The sequence below is a fragment of the Lissotriton vulgaris genome, chromosome 4_1 (assembly GCF_964263255.1).
Source record: "Lissotriton vulgaris chromosome 4_1, aLisVul1.2, whole genome shotgun sequence".
NCBI lineage: Eukaryota > Metazoa > Chordata > Amphibia > Caudata > Salamandridae > Lissotriton > Lissotriton vulgaris.
In genome coordinates, this window is record NC_141691.1 from 140,560,482 (window position 1) to 140,587,501 (window position 27,020).

The 27,020-nt window shown below is 45.4% G+C and overlaps 1 protein-coding gene across 1 annotated transcript in view; it reads right to left on the minus strand.

Annotated features, from left to right (window-relative positions):
* Positions 1-27,020, minus strand: part of ABCB7 (ATP binding cassette subfamily B member 7) — a 796,257-nt gene that overhangs the window by 206,977 nt on the left and 562,260 nt on the right. The window lies entirely within an intron of this gene.

Consider the following 27,020-nt stretch of genomic DNA (forward strand, 5'->3'; position numbering starts at 1 on the left):
TTTGTTTACTGGGATCCACTGGAGGTGTCTCAGGTGGTTGATGATGTGGCTGCGGCAGGGGATATTAAGTCAGGCAGAGGCATTCAGAGTGTTCTGCAGTTCCTTGAGGAGTTTCTGGGTGATGCCGCAATAGAGTGCGCTGCTGTAGTCGAGTCTGCTGCTGATGAGTGTTTGGGTGACCATCTTTCTGGACTCAGTGGGGATCCACTTGAAGATCTATTGAAGCAGGCATAGCCTGTGGAAGCAGGATGATGAGATGGCGTTGATCTGGCAGTTCATAGTGAGCAAAGAGTCCAGAATGATGCAGATGGTTCGTGCGCAGACTGTGGATGTGGGGGGGATCTAAGATCTGCGGGCCACCAGCAGTCATCCCAGGTGGAGGGGGGTAGCCCAGGATGAGGACTTCGGTCTGCTCTGAGTTGAGCTTGAGGCAGCTGTCCTTCATCCAGGTAGCGACAGCCTTCATCCCGTTGTGGAAGTTGTTTTTGGCGACTGGGTGTTTGTTAGTAAGGGAGAGGATCAGCTGGGTGTCTTATAAGTGGTTGTATGAACCAACAACTACAAAACCGATTCTTTCTGTTTTTTTGAGATGGTAGTTTGTAGGAAAGGTTTACCTTTTCAATTACTGAGGACAATGAAGTACAATTTATTTCTCTTAGGCTGAAGTAGCTTTGGAAACAAATGTGATCAATCCCAGTGGCAGCTTCTACTTAATGGCGGGGTTGTGGGGGGTGTTTATGGGTCGGGGAGAGGGGGTGGAGGGAGGTGGGAGGGAATAAAAAATAAATCACTTACCTGCCTGCCTGCCAGCCATTGCCTCTTGGTCCTCTCACCTTATAATGGAGACGAACCGGTTACCAGTGCAGAATCCCCTTGCAAGTCCGTCTGCGAGGACCACGCCATTTGATATTGTAAACTATCTTGTAAGCCCTACCGTGCACGTAACTGAAGATTTGTCAGCGCAACACCTCTTTCAGCGCTTTACCTCTTATGGTATTTGGCTCCTTGATAGGATGCAAAAATGGACTTCGTATAGATCTGCCTAAATTTAAGATTCTGGATATTTCCCATTAAAGTGCCTGTGGCGTGGCCTTATCACTAACCATCCCCCTGAGATATCGTCGTATCTCCTTGGAAATTACGAGGGGTGCTTCCCCTTGGATTTTTGTGTCCCACTTTGACTTGTACATCCCAGCCCGCGCGTAGGGTTTTTCCACTCGGGATATTTGACTGATCTCCCCCTCCATCTCCGTGAGAATTTGTGTCCACCTTGTAATATGTAGATCAGGCATTTGCTGTCTTGTACCTTAATATGTAGTGTGCATGTGGTATGGAGTGTGTGCCATTTTGGAATGTGTGTGGATATGGAAGGTCTGTGTGAGATTGATATGTGGGACTGTTATGATGAAATTTAAGATAAGCCTCTACCGAGCTTCTATCTCATCTGATATGTATATTTATTGAAGAATGATATCATGTAATAAAATAAAACTTTTTATAATTCTGTAAAAATTGTCTTTCCGTGGTTCATGGAGCAGTTTCTATAATTATGCTGACCTCATTATGAGGCTTTGATTGAAATCAATAGGCAGGTTTTTCTCCTTTGACTGTGTCTCCTGGTCCTCTTCACCTGCTTCCAGGACTCCAGGAACAGGAAGCACTCAGGCTCCCAGGCTCGCCTAGCCAATCACGATGCAATGTTACAACAGCCGAATCAGGGCGCTCTGAGAGATACTGGAAGGCGGTGTATGTTCTCCACCCAGGCTGTACAGTACAGCCTGGTGGAGAACATGCAAAGTGCGCGTGACTGATTGGCCAGCGCAAGACGGCCAGCCAAAAAGTCATTCACACTAAAGAGAGCGCCTACCACTCCTCTCCCAGCTCCTCTGAGACAGTCCAGCCCGCACCTAACGAGCTGAGCAATGACCAACAAATTAAATGATAATAACAATGCATTTTTTCCTTTTTGACATGCTCACAGAGCAGTGGGGCAATGCTCCTCCTTCTAAGCGGAGAATCTTCCCCGGATCAATCCTGAAAAACTGGGTTGTACTCACCACACATGAAAGGCTTTGTAGAAAGGCTCAATATAATGATGTGGACAGCAGGCACTTTGCGCTGTCTTCCAATATGAAAGTTGAAGAGGAATGAAAAAATAAAGTGTACTGTGACTTTTGTTCACCACACAGTACTACCATTAGCTCTCCATTTGAAATGTAGAACTCGGTACTGAATGAATGTGCTTATTCCTGGGCTGGGTGAGTAGAAGAACAGGGTTTGGCACAATGTTAAATAGAGACTAGGTAGACTGGTTGCAAAACATTGTCAGGCAACGAAGAAATGTGTGAGCAAGGTCTCAAGATTAAGAATCATAATTGATCTTAGCTGGTCTAAATTGATCTAAAAACAGTTGTCCACATTTTTCACAGTCAAATGAGTAATGCTAGGACAGATAACCTCTGTTATATTTGAGAATGGGGCACTGTGAAGTCTTAATACAGTGATCATAATTGATGACTTGCATGTTTCTTGTTAATCTGTTTATTGAATTTTCATATCAACAGAGTATTGAATTGCATATTGATATTATAGTTATGAAACATGGCCACAATTTTAACCATGTGGTCTGGCCTGAGGTAACAAAGTAGCATAGTAGAAGGAGTATGACCAACAATCTCAGAAATGAGGATGGAAGCACTGGCATCCCAAAGGAAAGGGGCAAAATCCTCTAAACTAAAACTGATACAGCTAAGAATATTGCATAGAATCTACGTCATAGGGCTGACATTGGTCAAAATGGGTTATAGGGAGGAGTCTAACTGTAGGCGATTATGTGGCCAGGTGGACACATTTTTTCCTATCATTTGGAATGCCCTCCTATCAACAGACACTGGAACAGAGTCACCTCATGTATGGGGTAGCTATGGGAGAACCAGTGACAGCGGATGCCAAACAGTGCGTATTATGCATCAACGGACTTGAGGAACAAGGAGAAAACATGGGTGACACTGGGCTTGGTGGTTGCCAAGAGAAATATTGCTAAAAAGTGTGGAGTGCAGACAGTTCAGACACTGAGGGAGTGGGAAGAGGATAGGGATTGGTGCAGGTTTAGGGAGAAAAAAGTGTATACGTCAAGGGGATGCCCTAAAAAAATGGATGCAAGTGTGGGGGAAATGGAATATATATAGAGGGAACATCTGTGAGCCACCCGAGCTTCTGTTGCAATTATCCCTGGAGGAGTCAGACATCTAATGTTCTAGTGGAGGCAGGCGGGATCAGAATTAATATGGCAATGCAGATCTGTATGTACCACATTACTGACTACTTTGAATTACTAATTGTAATAATGACAATCTGTGCTGTTTTGTTAACAATAAAAAGAATCAAAATAAATAAATAAATCTCAGAAATACAGTATAGAACCAGTAAAAGAAGCATTCCCAAAAGGGGGCACAACCGGAGATCGGGAAATGCAAGGGGACCAAGGACAATAGTCCATGGATTCCACGCTCAAAACCAAATGGAAGGAGCATACACAGGATGCTCGGCCACAGCAACACATACAACAAATATAGAGCACCCATTGATTGTCAGGGAAACTATCATGAGAAACAGATTTCGAAAAAAATAGACCTCCAATTATAGGATGATGGAGAAAAAAAAGAACAATAAATCCTGAAGAGCATCGCTAGGAAAACAACAAGAATTGCAAACAAACCGCTTTTACACTGAGAACCTTGAAGTTATATATCCGAATAAACACTACTGGGTATGGGCTCCCAAGCAGCAAGGCCAAGCCACAGCCTAATATATCAACACTAGAAAAAAACGCCAATGCTGCCTATAATTGTTTTCTCAAACAGTCTAAATCTCACCCTTGATTGAAACAAAAAGTGAGGAGATCTAAGTTCATTGAATGAATCTTCAGTTTTTTATTTTCTTTTTGCTTCATTTGATTTTTTTGATTTTTCTCAAGAGTCATTTTTTCATTTGCCAAAACATGTAAAATACAAAAGATGAAACACATTATCTACATTTAAAACACTCCCCGACCTACATTCTCACATACACTCTTTTATACGAGACACTCAAACACTCTCACACACTCTACAAAAACAGATACAATTTAGCAATTCTACAAAAAACAATGTTCAATCAATAGTGCCATAGATGTCCTTTTTGACCTATTTGTAAATTTCACACAAAGTTCTTATCGTTGTTTACAATCTTATGGCATAGAACAGTACAAGGTCTACGCGTTTCGAACTCTTCATATTTTTCGAGTTCTCATCAGGACCAACAACTCTAGCTCAGCATAACCAAATGAAATAGTCGAAGTCCTCAGGCGCAGGGCGCGGGACAACCAGTGTGTCTTGATTTATACACCTCCTATGTTAATCTTTTTGTTGGCGGGGGTATTTTTGGTGCAAAGATCCCTCCTCTTGGATGAGGAGTCCTTTTGGGGAGCCGAAATCTGTGATGTCCGTAAGTCTTGACAATTATTCCATGATGCTCCGGCTCCTGGGGGTCTGTTTCTTCGTAGGTACTCGTTCCAACGAGGGTGAGATTTAGACTGTTTGAGAAAACAATTATAGGCAGCATTGGCGTTTTTTTCTAGTGTTGATATATTGAAGTTATATATGGCATCCTCCTAAATAATGTAACGGAGATGCTCACCGAAGAGAAGTAAGGAAACAGACAGGTACAACACAGAAGGCTGTACCTGGTCACCAAGAAGGGTGTAGGTAAAATGTAGCAAAGTACACCTTATAGAGGTCCAGACGACCATATGTGCAAAACACACACATATATATACCTGAAGTAAAAGACATCTACAAGAGATCCATTCAAGAGATGGGTATATACATGGAGAGAAATACACATCTAAAGATAAATGTCTATAAGGATAAATATGCATATAAAAAACAGAAATTCCAGTAGACACACATCATACAGGATAAGCAAAACCACATCCTCTCCACCGAAGATTGCCCGTGTCCTCCACCACTGAGCGGAGAACAAGAAGTGGAGAAAAAAGAATACTCCAGCAACAGAGGTAACCAAGAAAGGACATAGATAATACACTCTACCATCATAAAGAAGAAGTTATGACAGTAACTGAGGAGACAGAAAGACAAGGCTGATAAACAGCAACACAATGCCACATAATAATAGGAAGTGGACGGCATTACACACTACAAGAAAACAAGAGCAACCATCCAAGAACCAACGCCACTGACTGAGGAAGGGTGTCAGCAGGCGGTAATAGGTGGAACGAAGAATAAACAGCATGGGGCAGTCTACCATGAAGAAGACACTGACGACTACAAGGGAGAAAAAAAGGGCTGGCGGGCACTAAGGGCAACATATAGTCGATTTTGACAATGGCACATTGTCCAACGCTGGATAAACAAGCCTTGAACCCTGAGGACATTGAAAAAGAGTAGAAAACGGCACACTGCCCCTTCGACAGCCAAAACCTCAAGAAGGCTGAAAAAATGCCAAAGTAACTGCAGTGCGGACCCACGTTGCTTAGCAAGGAAAAGAAGGAACTGATGTGAGCGCATTGTGGGAGAGATTATGTGGACTTCGCTGCTGCCACATTTGGGAGACTACCCGACTACGGAGTCGCTCCAAATGTTGAACAAAATTCATGGATCCAGTTTGTCGCCTCAGGAGGATTCTAAGATAAGGATTCTGCAGCTAGATGACTATCAGATGTGTATTTTAAAAATTATGTTGGATAAACGCCCCAGTTCCCTATCTGAGTAAAAAAAGAATAATATGGCTATCGGAAAATAAGTGACCCATGGTCAATAGTCTAATGCAGTCCATCCAGTCAATGGTGTGTGACAGCTGAGGCAGTCAGGGAAGCCAATGAAGGGAATCATGGAAGCATACAAGAGAAAGTCAAGTCAATAAATTTGTATAGCGCGCTACATACCCAGAGGGTCTCAAGGCGCTTGAAGAAGGGTGGGGACTTACTTGTCAAATATCCACGTTTCAAGTTGCTTTCTGAATGCTAGGTGGTTCTGAGTAAGGCGAAGGTGAGTGGGAAGTGAGTTCCAGGTTTTAGCTGCCAGGTAGGAGAAGGATCTACCTCCCATGGTTGTTTTGTTGATGCGAGGTACAGTGGCAAGGGCCTGGTTGGAGGATCGTAGCTGGTGGGGGGGCGTGTAGAAGGACAGTCGTGTGTTGAGGCATTCGGGTCCGATTTCGTAGAGTGCTTTGTGTGCGTGGGTTAGGAGCTGGAAAGTAATCCTCTTATTGACGGGGAGCCAATGGAGGCTTTTCAGGTGACCGGAGATGTGTTCTTTGCGCGGGATGTCTAATATGAGCCTGGCTGAAGCGTTCTGGATGCGTTGGAGTTTTTTCTGGAGTTTTGCGGTGGTACCGGCGTAGAGGGTGTTTCCGTAGTCCAGTCGGCTCGTGACCAGAGTGTGGGTGACTGTTTTTCTAGTTTCGGTGGGGATCCAGCGAAATGTTTTTTTGAGCATGCGAAGAATGTTGAAGCAAGATGAAGAAACGGCGTTGACTTGTCTGTTCATCGAGAGTGAGGAATCCAGGATGACGCCCAGGTTCCGTGCGTGGTCCGTCGGGATGGGTGCTTTTCCAAGGGCCTCTGGCCACCAAGAGTCATCCCAGGCGGAGGGGGAGGTGCCTAGGATGAGGACTTCTGTTTTGTCTGAGTTCAGTTTCAAACGGCTGTGCTTCATCCATTCGGCTACTTCTTTCATTCCTTCATGCAGGTTGGTTTTGGCAGTGTTAGGGTCTCTGGTGAGTGATAGGATCAGTTGAGTGTCGTCGGCGTAGGAGATGATGTTGAGGTTGTGTTGGCGTGCGATGACCGCGAGGGGGCTCATGTATACGTTGAAGAGGGTGGGGCTGAGTGAAGATCCTTGTGGTACGCCGCAGATGACTTCAGTGGCCTCGGACTTGAATGGTGGAAGGCGGACTCTCTGGGTTCTTCCGGTGAGGAACGAGATGATCCATTCCAGTGAGTGCTTTTCCTTGGATTCCGACGTTTCTGAGGCGTTGTAAAAGGGTGCTATGACAGACCGTGTCAAAGGCTGCGGAGAGGTCGAGGAGGATGAGGGCGATTGTGTCTCCATTGTCCAGTAGAGTTCGAATGTCGTCTGTTGCTGCGATGAGGGCGGTTTCAGTGCTGTGCTTGGCTCGGAAGCCGGATTGTGAGGAGTCGAGGGATTTGTTGGTTTCGAGGAATGCGGCGAGCTGGTTGTTGACCGCTTTCTCGATGACTTTGGTCGGGAAAGGAAGGAGCGAGATGGGGCGGTAGTTTTTGAGTTCGGTGGGGTCCGCTGTGGGTTTTTTCAGAAGGGCGCTTAGTTCGGCGTGTTTCCAGCTTTCCGGGAAGGTTGCGGAGTTGAGGGAGCAGTTGATGACGTCTCGAAGGTGTGGTGCTATGATGGAGTCTGCTTTGTTGAAGATGTGGTGAGGGCATGGGTCTGTGGGGGATCCTGAGTGGATAGAGTTCATCAGACGGATGGTGTCCTCAGTGGAGATTGGCTTCCAGTCATTGAGGATATTCAGGGGGGGTGGGGGTCCTGCAGGGGGTTGGGTGGGTTGGTCTTTGGGTCGGTTGTCGAAGCTGTTGTGGATGTCTGCAATTTTGTTGTGGAAGAATGAGGCTAGGGAGTCGCAGAGGTCTTGAGAGGGGGTGATGTCGTTGGAGTTGGCTGAGGGGTTGGTAAATTCCTTGACGATGTTGAAAAATTCCTTGCTGTTGTGGGCGTTATCTAGTCGGTCCTTGAAAGCGGCTTTCTTGGCAGTCCGGATCAGTTGGTGGTGTATGCGGGTGGCGTTTTTGAAGGCGTCCTTGGTGCTGGTGGTTGGGTCTTTTTTCCAGGCCTTCTCAAGGGAGCGACAGAGTTTCTTGGATTTCTTAAGATCCTCGTTGAACCAGGAGGCCTTCTTGCTGCCTAGTTTGATTTGTCGTTTTTTCAGTGGTGCTAGGATGTCGGCGCTGTTGGATAACCATTGGGTGAGGTTGATGGCTGCTTGGTCTGGGTTTGAGGAGTGGGCTGGGGGGTTTTGAAGAAGCGATGAGGAGATCTGGTCGATGGTGATTTTGTTCCAGTTTCTTTGGAGAGTGGGTTGGGGGTGGTTGTTGGATGTGGGCTTGTTGTAGGTAAAGTGAACGCAGCTGTGGTCAGGCCAGAGGAGAGCTGTGGTGTGGCTGAAGGAGACATGTTTGCTGGAGGTGAAGATAGGGTCGAGTGTGTGACCTGCGATGTGGGTGGGGGAAGTGACAAGTTGTTTAAGTCCGAGGTTGGCGAGGTTGTCCAAAAGGGTGGTTGTGTTGCGGTCGTTGTTCTTTTCAAGGTGAAAGTTGAGGTCTCCCAAAAGGATGTAATCCTCGGAGGGGAGCGCGTGTGGAGTGATGAAGTCCGTGATGTCTTCACTAAATTGTGAGCGGGGTCCTGGTGGTCTGTAAAGGAGGGTGCCTCTGAGTGTGGTCTTGGGGTCGGTGTGGATCTGGAAGTGAAGGTGTTCAGAGTTGGCGAGATTGACGTCTGAGCTGGTTGAGATGCGGATGCATTTCTTATGGACGATAGCGATGCCTCCTCCTGTGTGTCCGGTACGGTCCTTGCGAATGATCTTATAGCCTTCCGGGATGGCAATGGTGATGTCAGGGGCTGATGTGGCGTTCATCCATGTTTCTGTTAGGAAGGCGACGTCCGGAGAGATGGTGTCTAGTAGATTCCAGAGGTCAATGGCGTGCCTGTGGACCGAGCGGGTGTTGAGCAGGATGCATTGTAGGTGGTTGGGGTCGGATATCTGTTGTGAGTTCGTAGATGAGGAGTTGTTCCTGGTGCCGTCGAACTTGCAGGAGTTGCAGGAAAAGGGTCCATGGGTGTGTCCAGGGGCGGCTTGGACGCAGTTGGGGGACAACCGGGGTTAAGGGCTAGGAGGGTGGTGGCATCGTAAGTAATGCGGGAGGGGTGGACATTACGAGGACCAGGGGCTCTGGCGCTGGCCGCGGTCCAGGCGTGGACGGGCGTAGACGGGCTTACCTTTGGCGCAGATTGGGCGCGATCGCTGCGCGTGAACGCTGCGCGCAGATGCATCTGTCATAAATGGATGGTGGGGGGGAGGAGCAAGGGAGGGGCAGCGGGAGGCGGGTGCGTGCTGGGGAGCCTCGCTACGAGGCACAACAAACAAAATGGCCGAAGAAACAATGTGATATGGGTGCATTTTGACCAATATCGGAGGGCTATCATCACCCACACATAGCTTGCCAGATGTTTAGGTTTGGGCTCTAGTAGACCAACCACATGCTCCCTCTGGTAATTGTCTCCAAGTGTCCCAGCTCATAGATCCTCTGCTCAGCTCACCCACTCTGGCAACTATTGGATCTGGGCAACCAAGTAATAAATCTTAAAATTGGGACAATCCACACCGCTCTCTGACAAAGGGAGCTGCACGCTTTTAATAGTTAATCTGTCCATTTGCCACACAAATAAAATCTAGTATGATATTTTCTAAGTTTCTGAATCAGTTCATTGGTACCGACAAAAGTGAGTTACTAAAGTAGACTAGTAGTATGACCAGTGCCATTTTAATAAGGGCAATTTTGTCCTTAACTGACAACTGGAGGCTTTGCTAGAACACAATATTGGATCTTAAGTTTCTTACAGCCAAACCCAAGTTGTCCATAACCAAATCGTTAGTGTCATGCTAAATCCATACTCCAAGGTATGGGAACACACCTGTAGCCAAGTAATCCCCCATTAGATTAGAACTCGTGGATCCAGATGCATACTTCTGTCTATATTTTAGCACATATTTTAGACCAATTAGCTTGCAATCCCAACAGCCCACCATACTCCTGCAAGCACTAGATCAATGTTGATTTAATGTGTCAGTCCAGAATGAGGCCAAATGCTAAAAGTATTGTAGTGAGGAAGAAGTGGAACATTTTGATTGGGAATCAAACGTGTATGGGGAGGAATAACAATGTGGCAGCATCTGAGAATGCTAGTACATCTCAGTTGTCAGTGACAGATGAAGCCAATTCAGCTACGTAGAAAGTAAAATAGCTTCATCTAGGACAAAGTTCTGCCCGAAGAATCTAAATTCTGCTTAGCACAGAAGTAACTTCAATGGGATGGAATCTATGCAATTGCTTACTCTCTATAATGAAATGAGGGAACACGTTTGGGAGAGAGATGGAAAGGCTAGCACAATTTTTGTAGAAGTTCATGGCTTTAGTGAAGCACTAATTTACCTGCGTATAACATGAAAGGTGGGCTGAGGCAACTGTCTGTACAGTAATGCAGAGCAGAAATAGACTCATAACGGAAAACAAACTCAAGGGTCTACAGTGTGTGGGCTCCAATGATGAACTCATCAAAAAGTAAGCACCTAATTTAAGTCCACCTGAGGCATAACAAACAATGAAGGAGAGAGCATGCGAGTCGACCTCTTAAAAGAAAAAAAGGATGACGGATATAGCACAAACAAAACATGCAGCTAAGACTCACAGGGCCCAAAATAGCTTGAAATGTTAACACATCTGATGAAGTTTCCCAAAGAGAACCCACCTACCTCTTCAAGCAAACGCCATGAGCAAATTTAGCAGAAGTACAGCCTGCAACCAATATAACATCCAAAGCCTTAGGAGATAGCTCAAAGGAGCTCTGACTGCCCCATTTCAATTCATGGATTGAAGCAGCAGAAAATGAAAGTTCAGAAGAAAGATCTGCTCCTCCCATCGCAGAAGGCGATCAACAGTGAATGAAGCGGTTGGAAAGAACACAGGATAAAGTGTAGCAAGCCTGCATGGTACCTTCTCTGTGGCCAAACCAGTCTGATAAGAAATCACGGGCTCTAGCTCCCGATTAAACTTCAAGAGAACATGAGGGATCAGTAAAATGAATGAAAATGAACCTCACAGAGGCTCTTGAATGAGGCAGTAAAACAGGAGGGGATCCCTACAAAATAAAATGGGACTGACCCACAGCCAGGTGAAGATGCCAATGTGGTCTGTATTCATGTTGAGCAAACCTACAAGATGACCATTGGCCAATTAGGCCTTGTAAACTCAGGCTCAGCAACATAGAGCTTGATAGCACGGGGAACACAAGCCCACGCTGCCAACTTGTTTGACAAATCTCCCAAAATAGCAAGAACATGCCCTAAATACCACATACCCTTGGCAGAGTAAGCAAGACCCTGAAAGCATCTGTATCCAGCCTCACCATAATGAAGAGAAGTTGTTGGCGGAGTTGAAGTTGATTTAAGCAGAAGAAGAAAAGGCTCTGCTCTTGAGTGGGTCAGGTCCTTCCTCACTGGAAAATTATAGGCGGTCCGCCTGGGCCCCTACACGGCCAAAAAATCACCTACGTCCTGCGGAGTCCCCCAGGGCCCCTCCTTTCTCCACTTCTATTTAATCTATACCTCCGGCCATTGATTCAATCTCTTCTCAAATGGGACATCACAGTCTATAATTACGCCGACGACTTACAGCTCATTTTTTCACTTAACTCCCCACTGGCTATCAATACGTTCCCAGCAGTTATGACTCACATCCAACTCTGGATGGACCAGAATCAATTAATGAGTAAAAATATGGGAAAGACCCCTTGCAACCAGGGGATTAGGGTACTAGTTACTAGTAAGCAAAGAAAAGATCCCTTGGAGAACCCTATCAGTATCCTAGAATGTATACATTTACATCATTATAGCCCAAGCATAAGAAATAGATATGATCACATCATACATTTTTCTTTCAGTTATCTTTTTATTAATTTTTTTTATTATTTAAGAGATTTTTATACAGTCTGTATACAAAGTTAAAAACAGTGCATCATCACATACATCAAGATACAATTATAATATCATTACTTCGTGTTAAAATCAATCCTGTTTGTAGAAAAGGATTTCCTAGTTAAAAAGAAATTATTAGAAGAAAGGGAGATGGATCAAGAGAAAGTATTAGGAGAGAGCGAGACAGACACTATTCTTTGTCATTTAAATACACATCAGGGAAACTAATTTTTAGAAACCACTCCAGGACACATAATTATTCTTTTATCTATGGAGTAAGCTCAATCCCTTGATTGTGTTTGCATTTGGCGTTGACGCGTTTCGATGGCTTATTTTTAATTGACCATCTTTTTCAAGACCAAAACTGATAGGCCTCTCCGGTTTTTGGGCACTGGGTGGTTGCCGTTTTCAAGAAAACCTTATATCATCTTTAGCTCTTCTCTTCCATTTATCCTAGTTCCTTCTGGTTTTGTTGTATGTAGACCTGGAACTTTAAAAAAAAAAAAATGTTTTTTTTAGTATTCCGACTCATATATTCAGGCTTCAGTTGATTTCCTGCTTTCCTTAGGAGATATAGTGTTCCCTTTCTGATTCTTTTTGAGGTTTTGGTTGTTACTTCCCAGACGAATCCTCCCGGTTCCCGGTTTTATACTCCTCTGGTAGTTTCTATTATATTCTATTTTGTATCTTTTGCGATTGAGGAAAGGGGAAGGTGGACAAAGAATAGTGTCTGTCTCGCTCTCTCCTAATACTTTCTCTTGATCCATCTCCCTTTCTTCTAATAATTTCTTTTTAACTAGGAAATCCTTTTCTACAAACAGGATGATTTTAACACGAAGTAATGATATTATAATTGTATCTTGATGTATGTGATGATGCACTATTTTTAACTTTGTGTACAGACTGTATAAAAATCTCTTAAATAATAAAAAAAAAATAATAAAAAGATAACTGAAAGAAAAATGTATGATGTGATAATATCTATTTCTTATGCTTGGGCTATAATGATGTAAATGTATACATTCTAGGATACTGATAGGGTTCTCCAAGGGATCTTTTCTTTGCTTACCAGAATCAATTAAAACTGAACCCCGGTAAAACCGAGCTCCTTCTCCCTGGCCTCAGCCACGCCCACTGGGGCCCACAGTTCTGGCCCTTGGAGCTTGGTTCCCCCCCTACCCCAGCTAAAACAATAAAAAGTCTGGGCGTAATCATCGACGTTGAACTTTCCCTCAAAGCCCAAGTTGGAGCCGTAATTTCATCATGCATGTTCCAACTTCGGAGGATTCGTAAAGTCCGTCACCTTCTCCCCCCCGTGGCACTCACCCAAACGGTCACCTCACTCGTGCTTTCCCGTCTTGATTTCTCCAATTCCATTTATCATGGTCTTCCACAATTTCTGTTAAACCGTCTCCAAGTCGTCCAAAATCAGGCAGCCCGCATGATCCATGGAACCCCCAGATGGCAATCTGCCAAGCCTCTGCTTCATAGCCTCCATTGGCTTCCAATAGGCCAAAGGGCTGACTTCAAGGTGGCATGTCTCACCTTCAAGGCTCTTCATTGCTCCAGTCCTGGGTTTCTTAAATCCCTTATCCATCCCTACACGCAACCTTCGATCAGCCCACTGTGACTTGTTAGTCACCCCAAAAAACAAAACTAAGAAATTTGGCGGTCGCCGCTTCTCCTACCTAGCCCCTATTCTATGGAACCTTCTTCCCCTATCTATCAAATCCTCTTCCTCTCTCCTTACTTTCAGAAAACAATTAAAAACCCATCTTTTCCCATCCTATAGCTAGGCTCCTCTGTCTCCCGTGTCTTCTCCTCCCTCATTCTGTCTTTCAGCGCCAGGAAGCTTCGGCGTCAGCGAGCTTTACAAGTGGCACCTAACATAACATAACATAACATAACATAACATAACTTATGGGTGAAGATTAGAAAATCCCATGGAGATGGTGTGATACTAGCTGCAGTGAGACGGACATCAGCATCCAGCCATCAAGGCACAGGAATACATTTATCCCCAAACTACAAAAATGTGCTATACCAGTGACGTGACATTTGTAATGACACAAGATGCTGACAGAAGGCCAAATGGCAGAACTGCAAACTGATATCACGAGAAACCAACTACAGAATGCTGAACCCATTCATGACTGTTGGATCAATACATGAAACATGTATCCTGTAAATTGAGTGATACAGTCTTTGAACTGCAGTGCTAACAGAAGTGAGGGACAACACTGTGCACATTTCAGCGTGAATAAAGAAATTCATTATACAAAGACCAGTCTGGCGGAGACATCACTCTTGGGGAGGAGGGAAAACAGGAGTAGCAACCCTGCCCGCACGTGTTCTCTGAAGCTAGCTCTTTTGCAACAGAAAAGCACGAGACTCTTATTAGAAAATAGGGCATGGGCAGCTAAGGGAAGAAAAAAAGAGGACGGAGGAGAGGAATTAACTCCTGAAAGTAGGGGTGTATATTGTGTTGTGATAGATTACTGTCTTAGGGAAGCCGGGGAGGAGGAAGAGGTCTGCTGATGGCCATGGTAACCAATCTCTTGTATCCACTTAAAAACTAATTTACTTCAGCTCTCTATCAGGCTGAGAAAGCAGGTGTTGCCGGAAAGGCTGGACTTTAGAGTAGTTTTTGAATTTTTCATACTACTTTTGGAACTGACAAGCAGACACAGCAAGCCTCGAACGGAAGTAGAGACATGTACTTGAACCTTCCCATCTCTTCAAAGCCAAATCAGCCTGTACGCGCGCACGAGGCACGATCATTCAAAAAGCATATCTATCAGGTATGCCTGGTCATTTCCTCAGAGACCAGTAGAACACATCCAAGGTATCTACGTATGGTCACAGAGGAGCCTGTATACTTGACCACCAAAACAACAGTGTCAAAACTGGATCTAAGAAATTGCTTTGAAGCCATAAATCCATCATGAACTATTTCAGAAAAACTGTGCTCACATTGTCCGGTATAAGCAGAACTAATATCTACATCATCTGCTAAAGGTATGGGAGTAGCAAGTTAAAAAGCATATGGCATTGCACAAATGAAGAGCCAGGCTCTCTAATAACACTCTTTCCCACCAGTTCAATCCATTTCGACTATCTATTAGGTGGAGTGAAGGGGAAGAAAATCGATAATTAAGCAAGATGAACCCAATAATTCAAAGTTGCAGGCAAAGGGTGAGATGATAAAAAGTTTGAAGCACACGAGTGGAGGCTGGCTTATTCCTAGTGGCCATATTAGGATCGAGGAGTGGCTCAGTGAAAGACCAAACAGGCTCAGATGTGGAGAACTGCATTGTATGATATCCATCCACAGGTTCTTTTTAACGTCTGCAAACTGCAAAGACAAATTTAGAACCTCAGCTGACTTGCATAGGACTGACTTGACAGAAATACATTTTGAAGGGGCTCCCATACGACAGACCAGTTCAGCCTATAGTTCAAGCCACATGGTGTTCTGGAGGCCCAAATAGAGACCTCCACCAGAATCCAAAATGGATATGATGAAAAACTCTGCCAGGAATTTGAATGAAGTTGGAAGAGTACACAAGCTGGGCTTCCCTGTGTTTTTCACCTGAACTAAAACAGTCCATTTCCTAAGGAACTCTGATAGCAGATCCAAAACCGGCACCATGGAGGATTTCAACACCAGTGCCAATACTGGCAAAATTAGGAAGGCCTTCAATAGGAAGATATGAGCTGCCAGGGCCCGAATGGCATCAGGAGAATCAGTCAACGACACCAGGGATGAGACATCAAACAGATCCAAAGAAGTTTAAAAAAAGCATTAAAGTTCTGGATGAATGCTTCCACTCGAGTGAGGTCAGTGCCAGGGGTCGGGAAAGTCTGAAGCAATTCTGGCACCACTGGGAGCTGAGCTGGGATCCGGTGGCAGACCTACTTCTTTCAGAGCAGGAGCCAAACAGGAAGATTACATTGAGATCCTAGTCAGGGAATGGGTCTCATGAACAGGACAGATGTCAAAAGAAATAAGAGCCTCCCATTTGCAACCTACTATATTTTTTCCAGGAGGATTTCTCTGAGGACGATGCCTTCTTGTACCTACCTTGAGAACCAGATCTAGAATGGGACCTGGAGAGGTGAGGACACTGTAGTTTACTGCATGCTTGAGCTATGAAAGGAGTCATCTCCTGTTTCCTGATGACCCTCAAATGCAGAAAGCCACATCTTTAACACGACTTGTGTTTAGGTTCCATATTCCAAAAACAGATGTCATGGTGATCCAAAATAAACTTTTCAGTGTGGAAAGACTGACATTGTTTAGAACCTGACACTTTTGGAGGTGACACGTGCTATGCCTTTTGTCCCGAAAAGGTACTGCAATCACAATTTAAAGTTAATTTTCAGTGGAGAGCAACTCCAGACCAGTGTCGAAGGGAGTGGAATAAACCCAACTGTGGCAGAGCAGTGGGTGGAGCCATAGATGGCTCTATTAAGTCACATTCAGAGGAACAACACATTCCAGAGATAGACTCAGGGCAATATAAACTGGTGTAGGAGAGCTTTTCAATCTTTTCTGTACTGAGTCTTATGCCTGGAGAGTATTGAAGAGGTGAGAAATATGAAGGCAAGAATCTATCAGAATGAACAGATTCAAGAGGTGTATGTCAAGGATGGGTCTTAGGCCTCCATCCTTCTTGAAAGCCAAGACATAAAAGCAGCAACATTGTGAGTCCCTTTCCTCCAATGGCCGTTTTGTTCAGCAGAGTAACAACCTCCACCCCAACATGGAGGTGTGAGTCAGACAGCATGTCCTGGTCGAAGCAAGGTGGGTCCAGAGGGGAAGGCTTAGCTCCTGCAAATAAGCTGTATCACCAATGATTATTTGTGATAGTTTCATAGCGGATAGGGAAATGGGAGACTCTCCTCACCTGCAAGAGATGGTGGCGTAAGGGGAAGAGAGTAGTCAGAGGTTTTGAAACAGCAACCCAGCGAGCAAGTGGCCACAACTCTTTATGAATTGCTCCAGTGACGGGGGCGTGGCTTGGCGCCGATGTAGACTGCAGCAGACATCGGAGTTCCCACGTAGCCTCCCTCTGCTGAAAGCTATCCTGATAGACAGAAAGGACCCCCGGCACCGCAAACTAAAGCGGAATACCAGGTGCTCTACAGGGCGCACTCACGATATGTCCGAGGAGCGAACTGAGGGGGAAAACAGCGGTCTGTTTCCCGGACCGCATCTTGCCTGCTCACTGCGCAAAATGGCGGCCGCGACCCGTGGAGAGCGAGCCTGAAACTGAGAGGCGCTGTGGTGCCCTGAGTCCCTCTGATCAGCAGAGCAGTATCCAGGGACAAAGAGCGAAGTTGCGGTGCCGCAAGGTGGCATAGAGAGCTCAAGGAGAGAGGGATAGCGGGACCTGCAACTGATTCAAGGCAATTGCCTGACTCTAAAATGGGGGCGGGGGAAGCTCTGGAAGCGCTGCAGTAGGTTCAGGAAACACTGAGTTGGCTTCTCTGTGGGGAAACTTTGTCACACTCTTTTGCCCTGCTAACCTGATTGCATCGGCCTGAGCTGGATCGCACAGCCGGGGAGGTGCTGAGACAAGTGGGGAAGCCCAACTGAAAGAGACTGGCGGAGACAGAGAGAGCTGCAGGCCTGTGAGTTGGCGTAAGGTGAAACGCGTGTGCATCTGGGGGGATGAACGCGCCACGCTGGGCCTGATAAAATAACTGTGGCGCTCCTGAGTAGGGCGGATACCGAGTCTGGGGGCCACTAAGGAGGGTCCGGACCAGCTAAGGGGCAGACGTGGACACACACCAGAGGCTAGAGATTGGACCTCCACATAGGTAGGACTTTGCAGGCGGACAGCAACATGCTTTGGAGCGTGAGGAGCTGGGGCAGATGGCTGCTGAGACCGGGGGGAACAACTTCGCTGGAGGCTTTGGAGTGCACTGCTGCTGTCACAGACATCCACAAGCCTACATAATGAGTGGGATGTAGTTAAAGTAGTGATGTAAATGTAAATGTACAGGAATTTATATAGCGCAAATCACCAAGCGGTTTCTAAGCGCTTGCTTAGGGAATCCGTCCTGGTATTCCCCTGTGAGATAACCCCGGCAGGGTATCCGCAAGGTGAAAGCCAGGGATCCCGCCGCGAGGGGCCGTTGTGGAGATTAAGCAAGCTATTGCCCAGAGTCGCAGAGTGTGAACCCGTGAATCGAGTAGGCACCGGAGCAAGAATTGTCGAGTCCATGGACATTTTAGGACTCAAGACCCCGCCGAGCCGGGAATTGAACCCTGGTCCTGGGCTGACCTCTGCTTCCAGGTCTGCCTCCTCTAACCAGTGAGCCACACTTCTCCACTGATACGAGGTCGTTGTATTGGGGAAGCAGTGGGAGTTCGTAAAACCTTATTGACTGAGGTACAACAGGCGGAACAGCGGCTCAGGGAGATAGAAAAGGATAGACCTGGATGGAAGGATAAACAAGAGGAACTTTTGATGGGGAAAGAAGGGTTAGCGACACAAGTGGAGAGGATGAGGTGTTTCGATTACAGGGCATATGCGGCAAGGGCGCACGCTGAGAGGGATAAATCTGGGGCACTCGTGGCCTGGCTAGCAAACCCAGCGCATAGAGGGACACCGATGTTAGAGCTACATGGAGAGGGTGGTGCAGTACACTATGGACAGCAGGCTATCAACACACAGTTTCTGGAATACTACACTACTCTATATCACAATCAGCTAGATCCCAGGGTTCTGGAGGAGGGGGGTTTCCTGGACATTGAACTGCCGCAGATTGGGGCGGAAGATGCAGAGTGCTTGGGTCGGCAGTGGAGCTGGGTGAGATCAGGGGAGCCATAAAACGGATGTCCAAGAACAAAACTCTGGGCACTGATGGGCTACCGTCTGAGTTTCATGTCATGTATGGGGACCTAATAGCCCCTCAGCTGTTAACCCTATATAATCGATCAAAGCAAGATGGCTACCTACCTAGCTCAATAATTTGAAGCAGTAATTATACTCCTCCTCAAGCTGGACAAGCCGGCGTGGGACCGCACAGCCTATCGCCCTCTTGCAATGCTTGATCTTGACTATAAGATTTTGAGCTGTGTTTTGGCCAGCCGTCTGATGGTGCATATGACAACTCTTGTGCATGGGGACCAAGCCGGGTTTATTCCTTCCCGGAATACGGCCATGAACATACAAAGGTTGGGCCAATTGGTTCACGGGACGGCGGATGAGGGTGGGGAGGCATGCGTACTAACGATTGACATTGAAAAGGCTTTTGATAGTTTGGAGTGGCCATATCTGTTCAGGGTCTTGAGGGCATTTGGTCTCGGCGAGGGTTTTGTGGCCTGGACAAAGATTCTGTATAACCGCTCGACTGCCAGGGTCAGAACGGAGGGAGTGATTTCCGAAGCCTGCAGTGTGGGTAGGGGGACGAAACAGGGCTGCCCACTGTCTCCCCTCCTGTTAGCCCTAGCAATGGAACCACTGGCTGTCCATGCACGGTCAGGGAGGTACTACAGGGGCTTGGTTGGGATGGGTCAGACACACTACATTGGGTCTTTGCCAACTTGCTCTGATTCTTCTCCAGCTGCCGTTGCGAGAAAGAGAGGTGCAGAGGGATCAGTGGGTGGAGCGACAATGCTGGGATAGAGCCAATAGGAGAATTAAGATGGGTCCCCCGTACGCGCCTGAGATTCCAGTATGGCTCTGTGAGGCGTTACCGCATGGAGGGGATTGGCAGAGGTTGCGGGACTGGGCAGACCTGGGGATCTCTATGAGGATGGTGTCCTCATACCATTTCAGGACCTCATGGAAAGGTATGAACTGCCCGCCCAAGATTTTCTCTTGCATGCGGCATTGACGGCAGCTATGCTAAACACTGGAAGAAAGGAATGGAGGAGCCACAGACCTTCCTCCCCTGTCAGTATGTGGTCACTTCAGCGGGAAACATCAAGATGGTCACCTGCCTGTACAGGAGAGTTACGCAGGGTTCTAGAACTCCCTTAGAGGGGCTGCGTGTTAAATGGGAGGCGGATCCGGGGACACCTATAGAGGAAAAATCGTGGGAGATGTTAATAGAGCGGACATAGAAATGTTCCCGGAACGCGAGATTCCAGCTCATACAATTTTATGTGTTCCATCGGGCATACCTCACTCTTCTCAAATCATTGAGTTTTTAGGATCCCACACAGCCTGTCCGCAGTGCAAACTGGAAAATGATGCGTTTGCACACATGCTCTGGGAATGTCCACTGTTACACAGGTTTTGGGGGGAGGTCCTGACCAGACTAAAGGAGGTGACAGATAGGGATCTGCAGAGGACTCCAGGTGTTTGCCTGCTACACTGGTTTCCCCACACTGCCCGTAACAAGATTACCGGTAAATTCTTAGATTTAGGACTGGTCCTAGCTAAAAGGGAGATTACTAGCCATTGGAAAGCGGTCACTACTCCTAATACAGTGCAATGGCTGCGGGAATTTATAAAGTGGGCGGATTGCGAGGGGATTTTCCGACTACAAATGGCCCGGAGAACCAACAAGGATAAATTACTGGAAACGGCTAGGGCCTGGATAGCGATGGTGGACCTACTTAAGAGCCAGACTGTTGATGATGACTGATTTTCTGCAGGCGGGGGCTCGCCTTCCAGCTCTGGAACATTACCTCTGGTGTGTAGGTGGGACGGACGTTAGGTGAGGTGACAGATGTGAGAGCATCCCCCTAGTTGGAACCCTGATTACTGACATAAGGATTTCAATATGGTGGTAGGAATGTATGCTGGGCGACAGGGGAAATACGGGGGAGAGCGATATGTCTGAGGGGAGGGGGAGGAAGGGATGGAGGGGGGAACAGGGTAGGGGGGGGAGTTGTTGTTTTAGTGGCCTTACTAGGGGAGGAGAGGAGTCAAAATAGGAATAACCTTAGAGCCGCGTGGTATTGCTCTCTGAGATAGAGCTAAAGGTTGTAATGGCTTAGATAAATGAACTGTGTGGACAATAATACTGAAGAAGCTGGAGATGAAACCTGGAAGGAGTAGACCGGGTTGTTAATATGACATGCTTTATCCTTCAGATACACCACTGTATAATTGAATGTAATATTCAAATGAAATCTGGAAGCTCATGCATTTGGTAGAGGAAAACTGAATAAAGTTTGTTTACAAAAAAAAAAAAAAAATTGCTCCAGCGAGAAATCAAGTCTTTCACCATCAAACAGCATGTCCATTAACGTTACTGGAACATTTCTGAAGAAGTCTGTGGAGGAGCACATCAAAGCATGCCAGGAAGGGTTGCAGCTGTGACCATAGACTGTACCTCTGTGTCAGCAGGATGCAAGTTGTACTTCATGGTTTGTTTGTAAGCATCTAGGCCATTGTAGGTCAGTCCTGACAATGGCTCTTTCATGTGGTTGGAAAGGCAGACAATGGTTATTTCACCAGCTCTCCTGAGGGATGGATGTAGCAGCTGTGAAGGCGGGTGTCATTAGTTTTGTGGAGAGCTAAACTACCAGAGGCATAGACATTTCAACTCACAGAATCAAGCTTCGTAGATTCTCGTTCTAGAGGAGTCACAAAAAAAATATTAGAGTTCAGGTTCGGGGAGAGTTCTGAACCACCAGTCTATGGTGAACGATGCTAAGGCAGAAACTTTGGATCCAAATATGCCGGTCTGTGTCATCGTCGAGTCCGAGGAGGATTTCTCCGAAGCAGCATACAGCAGCTCCAAGAATGCCAAGAATAGCAGTGTTTGAGACCACACAACATGGCTGCAAAATGCTGGCCAAAATGTAGTATTTTCCCTCAGTGTTGGATATTGCTACTTCCAAGACCTAGAAAGCTTTTTATACCACCAAAGTCAAAGTCAGAGAGTATTGTATAGCGCACAAATCACTGTTGGGTCTCAAGGCGCTTGCAGACAATTCCACTTCCTTGGTTTTGTGAATGAAATAACTTACTTTACTCACTTTAAAGGAAATAACTTACTTTACTTACTTTAAAGGAGGGCAAGAGGGTTACTAACTGGCAACCCCTGAAAATGTATTGAGGGTAGCAGCATTTTCTAAGACCAGGAAAAGACCAGCATAATTACTGTAAGATGGGAGGATGCCTTTGATCATCCTCTGTACAACTACTTTCCTTGTCTGCCACAGGGAGTAAATCTTAGTCTGATTCAAAAGGTCCTACAACCGGCGAGACATTTTGGACAAAGGTGCTTTGCTAGGCGTCGATAATCAAAACAGACACAGACCTGGTATCTTTCTCCCTGGTTTTCTTCTGACTTTGAAGACAGAAACAGCATCAAGGGGGACCCTGGTGATGGCACTATAGGTTGTGCCAAGAGCACAGGGGACGGCTCCTTGGTAGACATAGGGTTCTATGGAAGCTGTGCCATGCAGGAGTCTCTGAGGGCACGTAGTCTGGTAGCATCAGGGTAAGGGCCACTGGAACTGGCAAACCTATAGAAATAGGCCCACCCTAGCAGAGTAGTCCAGAGGGTACTAAAGCCACCCAGAATTTGTCTAGCATGACCTGATGGAAGGGTTTGACCGGCTCAGGGCCAGCAGACTCAGTAGAGAACTCCAGCCTTATCTTCTTTAGTAACAGAACCTGCCCCAAAAGAGAGACCAACACCTGGAGAGGGAGAACAGAGTCTGGACAGCTGGAGAGAGGCTGGACGGTTGAAGGTCTGAACAAAAGGAAAGAAAATAATACAGAGACACACCCTCACATGTAAAGGAAACTGGAATCACATACGTCATTGGTTTCTGTAAGCATGAAAAGAAATGTTTACTCTGCAAGCTGAAGAAGGGACATCATTAGTGCTTCTGTAGAAGGATACTCCCAGAATAAAAGCAAACCCTGTTTTCAAGCTGATGGTCAGGACAGCAGTTTTCATTTACTATGAAAGGAAAAGCTGAAACACTACTAGAGGGTCTAAAGCGGTAACTATGCTATATCACAATATGTTTCATGTGCTCTTAGCAGCAACATACATTTGATTGAATTAGCTCTTGATGTATGAAAGAGAGAAAAGGGAATGTTTATTGTGTATGCCAAAACTCAGAACTAAATATTCCTTAGCATTTTAAAGTTGCATTGAAACTGAATTCCTAGTGCAGTTTAAATATGTATGCAACACTCAGGCCTTACCTAGAATTTGCTTTAAAAAGCAATATATTTACACTACTGACATAATGAATGAACTTGGAGTTTGTTTATTTATTTAATGACTGCAGATATTAGTATACTTATCAAAGCTAGAGATGCTGCAGTTATTTTAGGTAGCCTGTTATTTTTTATGTAGAATGTTTAGTATCCTGATAGCGGCAGGAATATTGTTAACATTAGTTATTTAAAAGTTGTAAGTTGGTTAATGCTTACATCATTAGATATCACTTCTATAGAGCCACGCAGATGGAATTGTACAAACATTCTACATGGCTTACCGCATAGTGAATAAATGTTACCTAAGTGGATGGAGGCTCCCATTTAAAAAAGAAAATAAGTTATTCTTGGCGCTTGTGTTGCATAGTATCTGGGCCCTTAAATGTCACCTTACCTGCATAGGGAGAACTCAGGATGACTAACTCGCAGACAAAACTGAAGATAGTTCAGAGAAAAATGGTACTTTTCTAGGCACAGAAGCAGAAACCTAGGCCAGAAAGAGGGAAAGGTGGCGCAAAGATGTCATGTTGATCTGACACAGACATATTGTTAAGGTAAACACTGCCTTAAAGTTTAAAACTGAAACTTTAGGTAGAGACATATCACCTAGTCACAATCTGAGTATTATCCCCAGTGATGCACCAACAGTGCTCCAGACTCACTCTGATGAGGAGGAAAAAGAGGAACTGACCCCAGCATGCACGTTTAAGGAGACCTAACACCCTGGGTGGGTGACACTGCGGACGAGGCAGCATGGAGCCAGCTGGCATCGCTTGAGATCCATCGCAGAACAAAAATGTTTCCAGATTCGATCTGTAGGGTATTCATTATGTGAGGAATCTACAGGGACAATTATCCATCAGAAAAAATGAGAGCAAAATGTTTTTGCGGACTGGATTCACAAACTCACCTTCAGGACATACAGATGTCTCAACACAACCCTATCGCGTAATGAGGTGAAATGCGATCGATTGAGTGTAAAGCAATCACACCATCACTCTGCAAGTCGAAGTAATGGCCAGCAAAACACTGTATTCAATTTGAGAGGCCTCAAATCATCACGGTCTCAAACAGCTCCTCCATTATGAAAGATAGAGCCAAGTTACGGTCGCACAAGGAGGACCATTGCTAGGAGAAAAAGTGTCTGGAGCCCATTAAGAGAAAAGACAACCAAGAGAACTTTAGAAAGCAAACTTTGCATCTGGGAATACTGAAAGGGCAACTTGCACAGTACTCAAACTGAGGTCTTAGCGCAGGGTGAAACCCAGATTTAGCATATCTTCCACTGAGTAGGCATTTCAGCCATAATACCATGTGATAAACACTTGAATACCAGGCTCAGGCACATGCACGGTTACATCTAGGGCTACCTATCTGCTACGACTACATCTGCCGCCCTGCTTGAGAGAGACCAACCAGCCAGGAAACACCAATCAGTCGTTATCCATGCACTATGAAGGTGCTTAAACAGGGATACAACATCATCCATTCCTGCTGGAATAGGCCCAGTCTCATTACAAGCTAAATAGGAGAGTAGCTCAGTTACACGAGCTGCAAGTATCAATTCCCCCTTGCTTTCTATAATTTGTTTCCGCAGAACAAGATGAACGGAAATTAATGGAAGCGGATTTGGACCATACCTCCTCCGGAGGCCCGCAAGCCCTCAAGTGAAATTCCTTTGAGCAAACCGGAGGGCATTCATTGTTTTCAATAGGTGTTGATGTCTGGCAGACAGAAAATGTTCACTACAACCTGTCAGCTGAGGATCCATAAATTTGCTCGGGGCTTCCACACAAGTACTGTATGAATAAGCTAAATGAGTTATAGGCCAATTTGTGAACTAAAGCCCAATTAGACCGGCACAAGCTCATGGTGCACAGCAAAAGGATCCTAAATTATCTTTTTTGTTGATAAAGTGCATGACTTTTTCGAGGTCCTTGGGGAACTGTACCACACACTGTACCCCCTTGCTCAGAGGGGATAAACACCTCAGGGACTAGAAAACACCCTAAGCTCCAGGAAACTGAGATGACACGGTTGTCTGGTTTCTCTGAGACGCTTTTGGACTGAATACAAAAGCATACCAGGCTAAGGTGCAAACAGTTAAAAAATGGTTCCTCATAGGAAAGCTGTCCAACTAAATCAATAACTGCATGCATACACATACAACCTACAACCTACAACTCATCACTCAAGGTTACATTAGAATGATCCACCAGCACATCTAATGAACAAGGAAAATCCAAAATGCTATAAGGCTCAATAGCATCGTAAAAGAAAACCTACAAGTCAGTTCCCAAACCAATGTAGTGAAGTGCAACCACCTCCCCTTGAGGAAATGTCTCCAGCAACACCCTGATTTATTGGAACCTGAAAGTTATCAAGAACTTAGGCACATTGGCTAAGAGAAAGGTTTTGACGCATAAATTATGCCTGGGGTAGATGGTCAGTGATCACGAAAGAAAACTCACCTTGAAGACCCAGGAATCCAAGCACTGGTAGATAAAAGAAGTCAAACTGCCCAGATGAAACCCCATCAACACCACGACCTTACCGTGGGCTCCTGGTGCTGTTCTGCGGTTTCAATACCTGAATAACACGGGGACCTATATTGAACTTGACCTTCTGCAAGACTATGCGCACTTGAACCTCTTACTGATGTATCAAGTGTAGTAGCATGAGCCACCATGCTGCACTTGATATAGCTTGAGCGTCTTGTTTCAGAGAGATGCTTGAAACACCATAAAATAATCATCAAAATAAGAGTGACTGGTTGATGGGGGCCAAGACTGATTCCTAAATCAAAGCAAAGAGATACCATTATCTGCAGGACCATCAATCAAATCTGAGGTCACTTCATTTCAGGACTTGAGAAAGTAGAACATTTTACATTTTTCCACAACTGTGGATGCATGGCAGGGTAAGGAACTGCAGTAAAGTGGTAGTCCCAGGGTAATGTCTTATGTGGCTATTCACCAACATCTAGTTATTGCACTTCACAGAGGTTCTAAAGCTAGATCCTTGTGCAATGTGAGCCCAGCCAAAATATAATAAGCAATTACAAAATGCCCCCACACAAACTGAGTACAACATTTTAAGGAAAAACCCCACAACAAGGAGAGGTCTGCATCCCAGATTCTTTGGAAAAAGAAAACTGATGTTATAAACATAGGGTAGAGCCTTTATGGAGCAGTGTCACCCTATCTGAGGAGGCCTTCAAGATTCTGAAACCAGAGTTGCTATGGTGCTATTGAGAACATGTTCTGTGCCTAGTCTGATATTCAGGGGATGTTTCAATAGTATAGGAATCTGTGCAAATTATTATTGGTTAGAAACATGCATTCTAAACGGTGCTGGGAATCCAAACATCTGCTTGTTCCCATAACATGTAGGGAAGAGGATGGCAGAGAACTGGCTCTAATATGGACGCCTTAAAAAAAAAAAGACGGGAAGGGCATACGGAACACAGGGGGCAGTAGAGAAGAAATGTATACTTTTCACAAGATTTAAACACAAAGTTCGAAAATGGAGGCATAGTGTGCTTTCCCAAAAATAATATGCAGGTATAGTTTACAGCATCTACTACAAATGGTAAAAAGTACACAAAGTCAGAGATGCGCTTTAAACTGCAGAGAGAGATGGTGATATATACTGATTGAGTTGATGCAATGGGGAAGACATGATCAATACGTATGTGTACACGTTAGCATTATGATGTGACATCAGCAGCCTGATTTTGAGGTTTCTTGTTTTCTATGCCATGTTCTTTGTCATGAAAAGCAATAGAAAATAAACAAAATTGTTGACTCAAGTGACAAGCAACATTTTGTGCCAGTCATGACTAGTAGTCACAACTTTGCAAGCTGGAATTTCTAAAACTATATTAGGGTTGGAAAACACCACAGGCAAACTTATTTTGGCCAAACTGTGAGGTCTGACTGCAGTTATCACAGGATAATGGGCTTCTTTGCAGCTATTGATGCAAATGATCAAAGCCAAAAGGCGAAATATCCATGGCAGTTTTTCCACGTTACAATATAGAGACTAGTGGAAGAAGCGTGTACACTAGTTAATATGGAG